The 16311-nt window shown below is 46.6% G+C and overlaps 2 non-coding genes across 2 annotated transcripts; one reads left to right on the top strand and one right to left on the bottom strand.

Moving 5' to 3' along the window:
* The first annotated feature begins 13328 nt into the window (after positions 1-13328).
* Trnar-ucu (transfer RNA arginine (anticodon UCU)) lies at positions 13329-13400 on the top strand. The gene has a single exon. It is a non-coding gene; the product is annotated as a tRNA-Arg (tRNA).
* Positions 13401-15944: 2544 nt separating this feature from the next.
* On the bottom strand, positions 15945-16017 carry Trnat-ggu (transfer RNA threonine (anticodon GGU)). The gene has a single exon. It is a non-coding gene; the product is annotated as a tRNA-Thr (tRNA).
* Between the last annotated feature and the right edge of the window lie 294 nt (positions 16018-16311).

The following is a 16311-nucleotide window of genomic DNA, read 5'->3' on the forward strand; positions in this document are numbered from 1 at the left end:
CCCCCAAGTTTAAATTAAAAAGATTGACATCCCCTCTGTCCTTGCGCTGAGAACTGTATTTTAAGACAGGAATATGGGAAGAGCATGGTTTCACATCATCTACACGGAAGCTTCCATGCCCTTCAATGTTTGTTTCTTAAAGTTGCAAACACGTTTTACTTATTCATATATAGTTTTTTGCAAATTTACGCTCGTGCAAAGACTAGACCTGTCAAGTAAGGATTTTGTATGCAAAAATAACACTTTCGGAACGGGTGGAAGTTTAGTGGGGAGGCCCTTGCTGTGTCTGCGTAAGTTATTTAAAGCATACCAGACCGTCGCGCCCCCGCCGTTCTCCGATGTAAGGCAGCAGAGGTTGCAGGCTGTGACTCGAGCCCCTGATGCCGCGATAGCTGATTGAGGCCGGAGTCGTTAGCGGGGTATTACCCCTTTGCTATGCGGCTGGCGAAATCAGCGGAAGTAAATATTTGAGCAGCCACTGCGCTGGCCCGAATCTGGAAACCTTAACTCGCCCCCAAGCGCGTACTGGAGCTTCATCGCGTCGAGTGTGCGGTTCGAGCGCGGTATGCGGTTAAGCCGAAGGAAGTTAATGAACGGCGTTGTCATTCTGCATTCGGACATTTAGTTTCATTCAAGATAGAAACTCTATTAACAGGCGTCCCGGCGCGCCGTTTGTTGATTACAGACCGCATAAACGGTGTTTCGAACGACAGCTGCAGATATTACCTCGAGGTTTGGTTTCATGGTACCCTTTATAGGAGCAGATTAAGAAATAATAATACAGCGAAACCCCGCAGACATAAACATCCCGGGGTTTTGTAGCTTGCTTACGAACGCTCATCCGCCGGGGCAGCGTCATTCGCCTTAGCACCGAATGACGCTGCTAAGGTGAGCAAGCCTGACCATTGAAACGTATAGACCACAAAGCACGGTTGGCACGGCGCGCGAGGGGCGCGCGAGAAACGCTGTGGGGCGGGATACTAAGGCCGCAGCAGGGCGCGCGCATGGGGCCGAACCAACCTCCAATTTGCGAAGGTGAGGGATTTAATGCTCCCGCATGCTTAAATATACGTCAATGAATCTTTCATTAATGTTTTTATACCACACAGAGGTCCCTCAACTTGAAAATCTTGAGCGACTTCGTGTTCAAGAGTTCTCACGGCATGGAATTTGCGATAGTCATAAGTTGAACGTTCAAATTGTAGTTTCACAGTCTGGAGCTCGGCTTTCGGGATGCGCCATTGAGGTCTTGTAATTATTTCAGACCACCTGAGGATCTTCGTGCGCCGAAACCTCGTTTAACGCGTAAGCATTGCCGGACGAGTAGTCTAACGCGAACAGCGTAACACCTTATATCTGCACAAAAAGGTGTAATTTTCAAAGTTAAGACATACAATCATTAAAGGGGTTTAAATTAGATCACAGTAAAAAAAAATACATAACCAACCGGAACAAAAAGTCCTCCTTCCGCAGCTAATATGTAACCAAATCTGGTAATTTGTATATTGACAGCCAGATCACGTAACCATGCATCGTCCATTTCGGAAAACTCAAAAACGCAAAAAAATATTAAAAAGGGGGCAAACGAAGGTCCACCTAATCTAGTGCACACACACGATTAACCAAAGAAGGTAAGAATACACAAAATAAAAAATGAAAACGAAAAGGTTTATCTAATCCCGCACACTCACGTAAACAACCAGAAACAAAAATATACAAATAAAAACTGACCCATATAGCTGCTTAATGGAATTAATACAATATTCCGGGGTATAAAACAATCCATTGAGTTGTGCGAGTCGTCTCCATTGCGTGGCTGACAGGCGGTCGACAGACCAGGCCAGCATGCAGTGGTATTTCGTGCGTCGGAAATAAGTCAGTCTTGGAAAAGACTGAAGCCAGCCTTTTCTGTATCTTAAAACGACAGATGTGTTCGAGGCAAAGCAGAATGTAGAATACAGAAAGAAAAAAAAACGCACAAGAAAACATTGCAATACTTGCGGAAATGAAACCCGGTCGTCTTCGATGCCCACCAAATGGGTCTAAAAACAAGCTATTTATTAGAAATTATATTGCAACAAAGAAGAGATATAATAGACGCGAAGTGAAGGCATACTCTGAAGACAAACTTATGGTAAAACGAATCCATATTCTAGATTTTCTCGAAATTACCTTGACAAGAGTTTACGGTTAAATGCGTATACTGAGACATTTGAAAGCAATGTCTCGGTGTTCGGAACTGATATATGAATATTGCTATAATTATGACACAGATGTACTCTAGAAATTTACATGGGGCTTCTTCACTAAAAAACCACCATTCGCTGAGTCCAAGGGAGTATATCTAACGAATAACGTTCCCAATATGATTTCGTACAGAAACGTGATAGGCGCTGTGACGTCCCGCGAGGGAAAACATCAGGCTTGAATGGGTAATGTTAAATCTAAATCACTATTTTTTAGTTCATTTCAGCTGTATGGCCTCGTAATTTCCTTTCCCGATCACACTGTTTGGCTACGCAGGTGTGCTGTGGTGAAACACACACACGGAGTTCTAGGAGTGTAGAGGGCATTCGTTTAAATGATATTTGGTTTGGGCATGCAGAATAAACCTACCAAAATGACTGAGCTCTCTCTAGAGGTTAGTAACCGCAGTGGTCCTGACCCTCATTCTGAATTCCCTTCAGACCTCAACCTGACTCAATTTTAATCTAGGGGGGTGGGGGGGGGGGGGGGGGGTAAGGTTTATTTCAAAGCTATTTTAGGCGCCTTATTCAAACCAACAATCTTACTCCCTATGTCGGTCGCATAGTCTAACTTAACTCAACTTCACCCCATTTAGTAAGGCTGAGGCTGAAGTCACGATCTTGCAAATGTTTATTGAAGCGTTTTTTGAAGGTTTGTGTAAACCTGGGTCGGACGACCTCAGAAAGCAGGCATATAGGAGGGGATGACAGACGACTATCTGAGGGCTCAAGTGTGTCGTCGAGTTTAACTTGTGTAAAACTTCATTGGTGCTCCTTTTTAACTACCTCAATTATGCTGAATGACTGAGGCAAGGATACTGCATCTTGGGAACAGCGGGAAAAGAAACAAAACGGACAAAATAGATGCAAATTAATTGTGACCTACATAATAGCACGGCTCAGGGTCTGCCCGCTACATTATGAAGTCACATGTCCTCACAGAACTTTAGGTCCCGTTCACTAGCAGAGAGGAAGAAGTTGCTCGTGGTCCTGCCCAGGACGCTGATCAGTGGAAGGGAGCAAGATCACGATGGTTCCCCGGTGCTTTCCTGGCGCGCGTTGTTCTGATAACCGCTGCTGGGCGAGCCTTTGCTTTGTGAATATTGTAAATATATTTATTTGCTGCATCTACGCTCCTTAACAATTGAAACACTCAAAACAAGCAAGTTGTTTTCTTTTTCTTGTCGTGCTCATGCGCAACGGAGACACGAGCAATGCAGGACGGCAGTTCCTGCAGACGAGTCCACACATTCGGCTCCCTGGAAAACAGCGATGCGACAATTAGCCTGGTGATTGCAGGCCAATAATGAATGTTTTATTGCACAAGCACTACGTGGGTTGACCCCAAGAAATCTCTGCGCGTACTCTGAAGACTAGCACAGCGGAACTACCACAGAGAAGCAGCACATAGCCACAGAGGTGTATTAACCATTTATGAAAAGGTAAATGAATACAACCAATCAAGCAATTATGGTACAAGCGGTAGGAGGGCACACCTCGGGAGAGAAAGAGAGACATATATATATATATATATATATATATATATATAAAGACAGAAAATAATGGTTGGCAGCCAAGAAAACCTCCGAAAGCAAAGGGGAGGTTGTGGTGGGTCATAGAAAGAGATGAAGAATTTTTTTAGTCGAAAAGAAAGTGGTGAAAAAAAATGCCCGCCGGGTGGGATGCGAACCCACGACCTCCAGAATACCGGTCTGGTGCGATACCAGTCGTACCAGACCAGACCGGTATTCTGGAGGTCGTGGGTTCGGATCCCACCCGGCGGGCATTTTTTCACCACTTTCTTTTCGACTAAAAAAATTCTTCATCTCTTTCTATGACCCACCACAACCTCCCCTTTGCTTTCCGAGGTTTTCTTGACTGCCAACCCTTATTTTCTGTCTTATTTCACGGAGCCCCTCAATTCCCATTTTCTGATTCGCTATATATATATATATATATATATATATATATATATATATATATATATATATATATATATATATATATATATATATATGTATATATATATATATATATATATATATATATATATATATATATATATATATATATATATATATATATATATATCTTGAGAGGACCTTGAGGGACAGGTGCAGGTGGACGTTTATTAGGAAGCGTTGCAACTGTCGCGGACCCAGAACCAGCCTCTGATGACGATGATCTTCCCCCGAGGGGTCGAATGGTGATGAGAATGATTATGAGGGGAAGAAGATGAAGCACAGGAGGTTGCCCACAATGTACGACCCGGTCACTGTAAATAGGACGCGATGCTCAGAACGCTCTCACAAATTCCCCCTCCGTGTGAAGGCGGCCTCCTGACCGCGGTACATCAAGAGGAGCGACGCACGAAATGCTTGAGTCGTGAGACGTGCACTATTTCTGTGCCACGGTAGCGACGATCCACAGGAGCACTGCACGGAGTGACGCGGTAGTTCACGGGCGAAGTTTGTTCTAAGATGGTGTACGGGCCTGTGAAGCGGTGAAGAAATTTTTCGCAGAGCCCAGGTTTGCGTGTGGGCGTCCACAGTAGCACCTCGTCACCAGGACGGAAGAGGACGGTGCGGTGACTGGCGTCGTAGCGGTCCTTGCGATCGCGTTGGCTGGCTGCCGTGTTGAGACTAGCAAGCCGACGGCAGTAGTTGAGGCGGGAGATGAACTCCTCGTGTAACGGGCTGGAGCTATACACAGGAGCACTTAAGACACTGGCGTCCAGCATGAATGAGGGATCGCGGCCGTAGACGAGCAAGAAGGGAGAGTAACCGGTAGTCGTTTGTACTGCAGTGTTGTATGCAAAAGTAACGAATGGTAGAATAGCGTCCCAGTTGGTGTGATCAGGCCGAATGTACATAGAAATCATTTCTGAAAGAGTTCGGTGGAAACGTTCAGTGAGACCGTTCGCCTGCGGATGGTAAGCGGAAGTGGTCTTATGAACTGTGTTTGCAGCACGGAGAACTTCTTCAACAGTGCTGGAGAGAAACGTCTTGCCGCGATCGCTCAAAACAACACGGGGCGCGCCATGGCGCAACACAATGGCACGCAAGAAGAAGTCTGCTACCTCGGCTGCACAGCCCGAGCGAATGGGCGCTGTTTCGGCGTAACGGGTTAAATGGTCTATGGCTGTTACAATCCACCGAAAGCCGGCAGCCGTGCAAGGCAAAGGTCCGTAGAGATCAATGCCAACAGTGTGGAAGGGCTGCGAAGGGCAAGGGAGCGGCTGTAGAAGTCCAGCCGGCGGAGATGTGGGCTTTTTCCGCTGCTGGCAAGATGGGCATGAAGCGATGTAGCGGGCAACGTAGGTGGAGAGGCCAGGCCAGAAGAAACGAGAGCGGACGCGGTCGTAAGTTTTGTGGAAGCCGAGGTGACCCGCTGAAGCATCGTCATGAAGGGCTTCTAATATCTGCTGTCGAATAGCGCGCGGTACAACGGGGACCCATCTGTTGCCCGACGAGTGGTGGTTTGAATGGTACAAAATACCATGCAAAAACCGAAAGTGCTGAAGCTGCCGACGCGCCCGACTGTTCGGTGGTTGTATTGTGCCGGTAAGCCGGTCGATTATCGTGCGGCAGTATGTGTCTGCTCGTTGAAGAGTAGGCAAATGAGACAGGCCGTCATTAAATGCTGTGTGGTTGACGGGTGCGATAGGGAGGGTGGTAGCGGGTGACGATGACGCGGAAGTCGTAGACGACTCAAGAGGGCACCGCGAAAGTGCGTCCGCGCCGAGGTGCTTTTTCCCCGACTTGTAAGTGACGGTAAAATCATACTCCTGAAGTCGGAGAACCCAGCGTCCGAGGCGCCCAGATAAATTTTTCAGTGTCTGCAACCAGCATAACGCATGGTGGTCAGTCACTACTGTGAAGTGGCGTCCGTAAAGGTATGGTCGAAATTTCTGAACGGCCCAAACCACAGCGAGACACTCCTGCTCAGTGATGGTGTAATTTTTCTCAGATGTACTTAGGGAACGACTGGCGTAAGAAATAACGCGCTCTCGATCTTTGCCATCCGACTGCAGTAGAACAGCGCCAAGGCCGTGGCCACTGGCGTCCGTGTGCAGAATTACAGGTCTGGACTCGTGAAAATGGCAGAGGACCGGCCCAGAGGTCAGCGCGGTTTTCAGCTGTTGGAAAGCTGCTTCACAATTGTCTGTCCAGACGAAGGGAGCTCCAGAGTTAAGGAGTGCGTTGAGGGGCGAAGCTATGGAAGCGAAATTCTGGACAAAACGCCGAAAGTAAGACGCCAGACCAAGAAAGCTACGCAGAGATTTTTGCTGCTGGGGCCGTGGGAAGTTAACCACAGCAGAAATCTTGTCTGGGTCGGGTCGAATCCCGTCGTGGCTGACGACGTGTCCGAGAACTTTTATGCTTCGAGAGGCAAAACGGCACTTTTTTGGTGTTGAGCTGAAGGCCAGCATTGGCAAGGCATGTTAGCACCTCATCCAGCCGTTTTAAGTGTTCAGAAAAGGTTGAAGAAAATATAACGATATCATCGAGATAACACAGGCACGTTTTCCATTTAAGACCCCGGAGAACAGTATCTATCATGCGCTCGAAAGTTGCGGGAGCGTTACATAGCCCGAAGGGCATCACATTAAACTCATATAGTCCATCAGGGGTGGCAAACGCTGTCTTTTCTTTATCCGCCTCATGCATTGGAATCTGCCAATAACCAGATCGAAGGTCGATACTAGAAAAATATTCCGCTCCTTGTAAACAGTCCAAGGCATCATCGATGCGAGGCATCGGATAAACATCCTTTCGTGTGATTCGATTCAGTGCTCGGTAATCAATACAAAATCGAACGGATCCGTCTTTTTTTCGCACTAAGACAACAGGAGATGACCAAGGACTGTTTGATGGACGAATAATTTTGCGCTGGAGCATGTCGGCGACGTTTTCGTTAATGACTTTTCGCTCAGAAGAAGAGACGCGGTATGGTCGGCGGCGAATAATCTGTGAACCGTCTGTTTCAATTCGATGAGTGGTTACGGATGTTTGACCGAGTGTGGTACTCTGAGAATCGAATATCGACTTGTGCCTTTGTAGGAGGTCCAGCAAAGAATTGGCTTGGTCTGGTGAGAGGTCGGAGCTGATAGTGGCGGATAAAGCAGGGCGTGGCGGGTCAGACGGCGAATTCGAAACTGACGAAATACAGCAGAGGGGAACAATAACGACAGCTTCAGACTGAGCAGTGGTAGCGATGGTAGTGCCTTGCCGTAGGAGGATTGCCTCAGGGCTAGTGTTCATGGCAACTAGCGCGGCAGATCCTTGCGTAAAGCGCACAAGACAGGTGGCTATTACAATACCTCGTGGGAGAAGCCGAGAGCAGGGCACGATGAGCACGTCACCATCAGAACACTTTCCACCATGAACAAAAATTGTCGTCTCATATCCAGGACTCAGAATGTAATCCGCACTAGCCACCAAACACTGCTCTTGGACATCCGAACTTTCTATACGGTCTGTAGCGGTGATTTCAATGTCCGGGTACTGGCAGGAGATGACAGCGTTGGCGGATGAGAGAAAGTCCCACCCTAAAATGAGTTCGTGAGTGCAACTGGACAAGACTGCGCACTGGACGTGGTGCCGAATTCCCTCAATCAATACACGTACTGTACAGTATCCGGATGGTTCGAACACAACTTGGTTAGCACCGCACAAAGTAGATCCAGTATAAGGGGTTCTCACTTTCCTGAGCCGCGAACACAAATTTTCACTAATGACTGATATACTGGCTCCAGTGTCTATGAGGGCATCAACATCAAATCCTTCAACGTGTACGTGCAATGTATTCCATGGTTGCGATGGAGGAGTTTTTGGCTTTTCGACGAATGCAGTTTCCCCTCCAAAAACTGCAGGCTCTAGTTTTCCGGATGGTGGCCCAAAGCGTTGGACGCGGGGCGAAGAGGTGATACAGAGCGGCGATATGGAGAGGGAGATCGTCGTCGGGAAGAACGGTCACGCTGAGGCGTATCAACAGGGGCTGGAGGTGGAGAGGAGCGGCGAGCGGGTGAAACAGGAGCGTTGTACCGAGTGCCATAAGAAAAGCTGAGGTCGCGTTCAAATGGTGCATACCCTCGTCGCTCATCCTGCTGACGTCGCCTGCAGAAACGGGCAATGTGTCCCCTAATCCCGCAGTAGTAACAGACAGGACGATCGTTCGAGAAAGCCGGGCGGCGGGGTCGCATGTGGGTGTAGTAATAGTCCCGGGACGTAGGCGCTGGAGAGATCGCCGTCAAATGCTCATGAGCCAGCGGAGCTTCTCGGGACAAGGGTGGCTTTGAGGCGATTGCCGAATACGACAGAACGGGAGTCGTAGGAAGAGGAGACGAGGTTGGCAACATACTCGTCATGGATGCCAACTCCTCCTTGACAAGGTCGCGCAGCTGAGGTCCATCCTTCCGAAAGGGATCACGTGGAAGTGTAGGCTGGTCATGTAGCTGCAGCTCTTCGCGGATGATTTCGCGAATTATAGCCCGTAATTCCATGTTCCCATGCGGTTGAGGAGCCCGAGCATCCTGTGGCAAGCGAATTGACTGCAGTTCATCTAGCCGTTGACACGTTTCCCGTACATCGCTGACGCTTTTAGGATGCTGAACCGCCAATGCATTGAATGCAAATGCAGAGGTGCCTTTGAGAAGGTGGCGTACCTTGTCGGCCTCTGGCATGCTTTCGTCAACGCGGCGACACAGGGCAACGACGTCCTCGATGTATGAGGCATACGTCTCCTCAGGGTGCTGAATACGACCAGACAGCTTCCTTTTCGCCACGTCGGAACGATGAGCTGGAGAGCCGAAGGCCTTACGCAGCTTCTGGGCAAAGCTGGCCCAGTCATCAATGTCGGCTTGGTTGTTGAAATACCATGTTTCTGCCGCTTCTTTTAGGGAAAAAGATACGTTCTGGAGCTTAGCTGTATCGTCCCAGCGGTTGAATGCACTGACCCGAACATAGGTGTCAAGCCAGTCATCGACGTCCTCGCCGCGGAGCCCGTAGAAAAACGGTGGGTCACGCTGGCGGGTGGTCACTGCAAACGCCGGAGGCGCAGCAGAAGCGCCAGTGGGGTTGCTCCCGGCTTCACGCTGCATGGCTTGTGCCAGTAAACGGCGACCGGAACGGAGCTCCAGGGGTGCGATCAGAGGGCGTAGAGGACAGGATCGAGGTCGACCTCCACCACTTGAGAGGACCTTGAGGGACAGGTGCAGGTGGACGTTTATTAGGAAGCGTTGCAACTGTCGCGGACCCAGAACCAGCCTCTGATGACGATGATCTTCCCCCGAGGGGTCGAATGGTGATGAGAATGATTATGAGGGGAAGAAGATGAAGCACAGGAGGTTGCCCACAATGTACGACCCGGTCACTGTAAATAGGACGCGATGCTCAGAACGCTCTCACAATATATATATATACATATATATATATATATATATATATATATATATATATATATATATATATATATATATATATATATATATATATATATATATATATATATATATATAGTATAAGTAAAGAGTCGGATACACAGCAAGAACAATAACAAACAATGTTTACTTACGTAGCGGCAACGGGACTTGCCTTCATCAGAGTAAAGTTACATGATTTTGCTGTCGCAAACGTTTCGAACACATTTCTTATATAGGTTTGCATAAAACTGTGAGAAGGAGCGAAAAATGTTTCGGAAATGGAGAGTGTGCATACAGTCAGGCTACGCCTATGTTACAACAGCAATACCTTACAGCAATACCTTACAGCCAAGCCCACCGATTTAGGAGAATTTGCTCAAACCAAGCCGACTTTGACTCAAACTGTCGAGAACTCAAGACCGCCCTCCTGAATAAAAAATACCCGGAAAAAGTTATCGACGACGCCATTGTGCGAGCCAACCAATAGACCGTAACGAAATCTGTAAGAAAAAAGCCCCGAACGGGAACCCGCAAACTAACTTAGTTTTAACCCACTCATCCTCCGCTCCAAGAGTGTCAACCGTGCTAAAAAAACATCACAATATCCTAATGCAAAGTGACCGCTTAAAAAGCATATTCCCCGAACTACCACGCGTTGTCTACCGGCGTAATAATAATTTAGGTGACTTTCTTACTAACTCTCGTATCAACCGACTGGCAACTACTGGCTGCATGCCCTGCAATAAACCCCGATGTAAAGTATGCCCACACATGACCACTACACAGCGCGCCACCAGCACGGCTTCAGACTACTACGTAAATATAAAAGGTAACTTTAACTGTGACTCCGCTAATGTCGTATATCTTCTAGAGTGCACTGTTTGTAGGCAACAATATATCGTCCAAACTGAAACGCCCTTCCGAATACGGTTCAATAATCACCGCTCTCATGCAAAAAGCTGCCCTAATTTGCCCCTGTCAAGACATGTGAACAGTCCCGGGCATGCATTTGAACATCTTAAAGCAACGATTTTAGAATCCGCCTTCAAAACGCACCACGACCGCTAGGTTCGGGAATCTTATCTCATTTATAAGTTTGGGTCAGCCACACTTGGAATTAATGAAAGTTACGGAAAACTAACGTGCTTATCCCTCGATTAAAATTAGCGGCTTCATAATTTTTATAACTATGTTCATTATTCCTACCCTCGAGTTTCCCATCAAAATTCGCAGAAACTCTCCTAATACAGCAGGTTTATTAGCCTAATGCGGCTCAACAATGCCATTTGTCCTGGGGAAGGAGGCCTCGTTCCCACCACCACTTAAGAATGTTTAACTCTTTGTGATCTATTCATGTTTAACCTTTTGTGACCCTACCTATTTCCTGTTCAGTTGCTAGCTTCTGTGAAATGCTCTTTTGTGCCCCCTATCTATTATCTTCATCCGCGGGGGGCACACCCATCTTCGCTTCCGCCCCAACCAGTCTCCCCAGCCACTGAATACCTTACTGTATACTCTTCCCTTTCTTTTCAAACCGCGGTTGTTCAGTTTCCCCCATTGTCTGAACTTGCAGCCCGCGCGGCATACGTTGACCCGTCATGGTGCAACCTTGAACGCTGCATTGTTAACACGACCCCTTTTTCTCTCTCTCACTCCGCCCCCCTCTTTTTTTGTTGTTGTTGTTGTAACATAGGCGTAGCCTGACTGTATGCACACTCCATTTCCGAAACATTTTCCGCTCCTTCTCACAGTTTTATGCAAACCTATATAAGAAATGTGTTCGAAATGTTTGCGACAGCAAAATCATGTAACTTTACTCTGATGAAGGCAAGTCCCGTTGCCGCTACGTAAGTAAACATTGTTTGTTATTGTTCTTGCTGTGTATCCGACTCTTTACTTATACTATTTCTGCGCGCGCTTTGTGAGTTTATCTTTCTCTAGATTTATATATATATATAATTATATATATATATATATATAAGGTTAGTAGAGACAGAGACACACGAGAAGGACATTGAAAATAAAAATAAAAGTTTACTGACGTTTCAGGGAGAGGACTCCCTTTCTTCCCCTCCCTATATATATATATATATATATATATATATATATATATATATATATATATATATATATATATATATATATATATATATATATATATATACCACAGAAATAAGGGTTGGCAGTCAAGAAAACCTCGGAAAGCAAAGGGGAGGTTGTGGTAGGTCATTGATATATATATATATATATTTATATATGTATATATATATATATATATATATATATATAGTAAAAAATGGGTATAGTTTTTAACAAAACTGTTTATTGGTCGACGTTTCGATCGGATGCTGATCTTTCTCAAGACAACATTTCGTATTTCTGTGCACGTATTTATAAGCTCGTCGTCCAACGACGCCGAAAAAAGAGAGAGGGGGGATTTGGGGAGAAAGGTAGCAACAAACACGCGCTCGGCGAGGTGAGGTGAAGGTTTGCAAAAAAGAGAGAGAGAGAAAAAAAAAGTAAAAGAAAGAAAACGCAAAACAAAAACAAACCTAAACATGCAGAAAAGAGAGAGGAGTACACAACTCTTACAAAAACACTGCCCTCCATCGTTCGTCAGCTTGTAGAACGAGTGACAGATAGCGCCCGCTTCAGAGGGGGGCCGCTCTGCTTAAGAAACGAAAGCGCGACGCAGTAACAGGGACGCTCTCAAACCATCACTGGGAGGCACAGAATTCTAATGGTCACTGACCTTACGGGAAGAGTTTACAGGAAGCGGTCGCAGCCGCACACATATCTCAGTGACGCCAACCCTACAAAACAAACAGGCAGGCTCGTTAAGAGTGTAGGTACGATCTCCGCACTGTGGCTCAAAGCATGCACGATTCCGCCTACCGGCAGGACGGGCGAGCGCCATTCATAATTCTTAGCTCTATTCTTCTGCCCTGCCCGGGCAGCCGACAGGGTCGTCCCTGACCATGAACCAGAGAGAAGGAGCTTAACTAATCCTCTAACCGCACGCGGGAGTCGCGCGGGTCCTTTGTTGGAGTAAGTATATATATATTCATATACATATATATCTATATCTATATATATATATATATATATATATATATATATATCTATATCTATATCTATATATATATATATATATATATATATATATATATATATATATATATATGGGTTTAGAAATGAGGGGCTCGTTAGGAAATACAGAAAGAAATGCTGGCAGTCTACAACGCCAAAGAAGGCATAGGGGAATGGTTGGACTATTTGTTAACGTCATAATAATAATAATGTAACGTCACTAACGGTAACAAATAGTCCAACCATTCCCCTATGCCTTCTTTGGCGTTGTAGACTGCCAGTATTTCTTTCTGTATTTCCTAACGAGCCCCTCATTTCTAAACCCTATTATCGTGCGAAAGCTTAGCGAGGGCCTCGGTTCTGGCAGCCTTGATGCCAAGGTAGCATAAGAGGGTTTCGCGCCAGTTTCCCGCTTATGACAGGCTGTAGACGTTCGCGTCACGCCCCGGGGGTTGAAAAGAAGGTCCCCTTCTCCCCGTGTAGTCTGAGTGGCGCTGGCTACTACCCTCAAGCGTCAGATACAGTTGTAGTAAATATAAATAACCCAGAAAGCGAAGGAGAACACAGTCGCCCAGATAGCCGAGTTGGTAAGGCATTCGAGATCTAATCGAAAGGCGTGGGTTCGGTCCCCACTCTGGGCGCGTGTTTTTCTTTCTTTCTTTATCACGTAATTAATAAAATAATAATAATAATAATAATAATAATAATAATAATGTAACGTCACTAACGGTAACAAATAGTCCAACCATTCCCCTATGCCTTCTTTGGCGTTGTAGACTGCCAGCATTTCTTTCTGTATATATATATAAGATTTAACTGTTGTCTGCCAAGGAAACCAAAGGGGAAAATATAATTAGGTCAAAGATATATTTTTTGAGCGAAAAAAAGAAAGTGGAGAAAATATGCCCGCCGGGTGGGATCCGAACCCACGACCTCGGATCGTGGGTTCTTGGCTTCGGCCTGGGATCGTGGGAGGTCGCGGGTTCGGATCTCACTCGGCGGGCATATTTTCTCCACTTTCTTTCGCTCAAAAAATATATCTGCCCTACCACATTTTCCCCTTTGGTTTCCTTGGCTTTCTTGACTGCCTACCCTTATTTCTGTCTTCATTCAACGAGCCCCTCATTCCCCATTCTAATTCGATATATATATATATATATATATATATATATATATATATATATATATATATATATATATATATATATATATATATATATAACACAGAAATAAGGGTTGGCAGTCGAGAAAACCTCGGAAAGCAAAGGGGAGGATGTGGTAGATCATTGAAACAGATTAAGAATTTGGAAAGAAAGAAAGAAAGTGAAGAAAAAATGCCCGCCAGGTGGGATCCGAACCCACGACCTCCAGAATACCGGTCTGGTGCGATAACCACTACGCTACCGGCGGGGCGATTTTCCCATTCACTTTCTGGGGTATTTATGTTAGGTATGTATGTTTCCTGTGCTTGGGGGTGGTAGCCAGCGCCATTCGGACTAATCGGGGTGAAGGGGACCTTCTTTTTAACCCCCGGGTCGTGACTCGAGTGTCTACGACATGTCCAGAGTGGTCGACCAGCTTTGAACCCTCTTAAGCTCCCTTTGGCAACAAGACTGCCAGAACAGAGGCCCTCGCTATGCATGTAGCGAATCAGAATAGGAAATGAGGGGCTCGTTGAAAATAACACAGAAATAAGGGTTGGCAGTCGAGAAAACCTCGGAAAGCAAAGGGGAGGATGTGGTAGATCATTGAAACAGATTAAGAATTTGGAACGAAAGAAAGAAAGTGAAGAAAAAATGCCCGCCAGGTGGGATCCGAACCCACGACCTCCAGAATACCGGTCTGGTGCGATAACCACTACGCTACCGGCGGGGCGATTTTCCCATTCACTTTCTGGGGTATTTATGTTAGGTATGTATGTTTCCTGTGCTTGGGGGTGGTAGCCAGCGCCATTCGGACTAATCGGGGTGAAGGGGACCTTCTTTTTAACCCCCGGGTCGTGACTCGAGTGTCTACGACATGTCCAGAGTGGTCGACCAGCTTTGAACCCTCTTAAGCTCCCTTTGGCAACAAGACTGCCAGAACAGAGGCCCTCGCTATGCATGTAGCGAATCAGAATAGGAAATGAGGGGCTCGTTGAAAATAACACAGAAATAAGGGTTGGCAGTCGAGAAAACCTCGGAAAGCAAAGGGGAGGATGTGGTAGATCATTGAAACAGATTAAGAATTTGGAAAGAAAGAAAGAAAGTGAAGAAAAAATGCCCGCCAGGTGGGATCCGAACCCACGACCTCCAGAATACCGGTCTGGTGCGATAACCACTACGCTACCGGCGGGGCGATTTTCCCATTCACTTTCTGGGGTATTTATGTTAGGTATGTATGTTTCCTGTGCTTGGGGGTGGTAGCCAGCGCCATTCGGACTAATCGGGGTGAAGGGGACCTTCTTTTTAACCCCCGGGTCGTGACTCGAGTGTCTACGACATGTCCAGAGTGGTCGACCAGCTTTGAACCCTCTTAAGCTCCCTTTGGCAACAAGACTGCCAGAACAGAGGCCCTCGCTATGCATGTAGCGAATCAGAATAGGAAATGAGGGGCTCGTTGAAAATAACACAGAAATAAGGGTTGGCAGTCGAGAAAACCTCGGAAAGCAAAGGGGAGGATGTGGTAGATCATTGAAACAGATTAAGAATTTGGAAAGAAAGAAAGAAAGTGAAGAAAAAATGCCCGCCAGGTGGGATCCGAACCCACGACCTCCAGAATACCGGTCTGGTGCGATAACCACTACGCTACCGGCGGGGCGATTTTCCCATTCACTTTCTGGGGTATTTATGTTAGGTATGTATGTTTCCTGTGCTTGGGGGTGGTAGCCAGCGCCATTCGGTCTAATCGGGGTGAAGGGGACCTTCTTTTTAACCCCCGGGTCGTGACTCGAGTGTCTACGACATGTCCAGAGTGGTCGACCAGCTTTGAACCCTCTTAAGCTCCCTTTGGCAACAAGACTGCCAGAACAGAGGCCCTCGCTATGCATGTAGCGAATCAGAATAGGAAATGAGGGGCTCGTTGAAAATAACACAGAAATAAGGGTTGGCAGTCGAGAAAACCTCGGAAAGCAAAGGGGAGGATGTGGTAGATCATTGAAACAGATTAAGAATTTGGAAAGAAAGAAAGAAAGTGAAGAAAAAATGCCCGCCAGGTGGGATCCGAACCCACGACCTCCAGAATACCAGTCTGGTGCGATAACCACTACGCTACCGGCGGGGCGATTTTCCCAGAGAGAGAGAGAGAGAGAGAGACAGAGAGACAGAGAGAGAGAGAGAGAGAGAGAGAGAGAACTTTATTCGCACAGAAGGATATAGCTTTGCGTAGTCTCTGCCGCGTTAGTCAATTAGTCAGCCAGGAGGTTTTGGTTGCTAGCTGCTTCTTCGGCCATCTGGAGAGGGCGTTACAGCATTAGAGGATCGGAGCTGCGCAGCAGGGTCTCCCAGTGCTGTGTGTGTTTGATGTTTAGGGGAGAGGGTGGCAGGGGGGCCTTGTTCCGGTTTTTTTCTTCTG

The sequence above is a fragment of the Haemaphysalis longicornis genome, unplaced genomic scaffold (assembly GCF_048455015.1).
Source record: "Haemaphysalis longicornis isolate Haplotype H1 unplaced genomic scaffold, Haemaphysalis longicornis Haplotype H1 scaffold_1, whole genome shotgun sequence".
In the NCBI taxonomy this organism is placed as follows: domain Eukaryota; kingdom Metazoa; phylum Arthropoda; class Arachnida; order Ixodida; family Ixodidae; genus Haemaphysalis; species Haemaphysalis longicornis.